The 664-nt window shown below is 39.3% G+C and overlaps 1 pseudogene; it reads left to right on the plus strand.

Annotated features, from left to right (window-relative positions):
* The first annotated feature begins 217 nt into the window (after positions 1 to 217).
* On the plus strand, positions 218 to 315 carry LOC122151585 (annotated as a pseudogene).
* Positions 316 to 664: the final 349 nt, after the last annotated feature.

A 664-nucleotide genomic window follows, 5' to 3' on the forward strand; every position in this document is an offset into this window, starting at 1 on the left:
CTGGCAGAAAGTGAAAATGACTTGAAGCACTTACTTATGAAGATCAAAGACTACAGCCTTCAGTATGGATTATGTCTCAAAATAAAGAAAACAAAAATACTTACAACTGGACCAATAGGAATATCATGATAAGTGGAGAAAAGATTGAAGCTGTCAAAGGTTTTATTTTACTTGGATCCACAATCAGCAGCCATGGAAACAGCAGCCAAGAAATCAAATGCTTCTGTAGTACATATACTAAAATTGGAATGATACAGATTAGCATGGCCCCTGTGCAAGGATGACACACAAATTCGCGAAACGTTTTATATTTTTATATGCTAATGGTGGTGAAGTATTTTGGAAAAGGATGGCAATAATGACGGCACAACATGAAATCAGTCATCAATGTCCCTGAGCTGTAAATGTGGAAGTTGTTATGTTGGTGAATGTCTTGGTGTGTGTGTTTTCACCACAATTAAAAAACAAACAAAGAAAGAAAAAGATAAAAATCAAATGATGTACTTCATTGAGCAAATCTGTTACCCACTGCTGTGGAGTCGGATCCGACTCATAGGGACCCCTCCTTGGGTTTCCGAGGCAGTATCACTACGGAAGTAGATTGCCCAACCTTCCTTCTGAAGAGTGGCTGGTGGGTTTGAACCGCTAGCCTTCTGGTTAGCAG

This window comes from Orycteropus afer, unplaced genomic scaffold (genome assembly GCF_000298275.1).
Source record: "Orycteropus afer afer isolate SDZICR_OR568_19922 unplaced genomic scaffold, OryAfe1.0 scaffold00581, whole genome shotgun sequence".
Lineage (NCBI taxonomy): Eukaryota > Metazoa > Chordata > Mammalia > Tubulidentata > Orycteropodidae > Orycteropus > Orycteropus afer.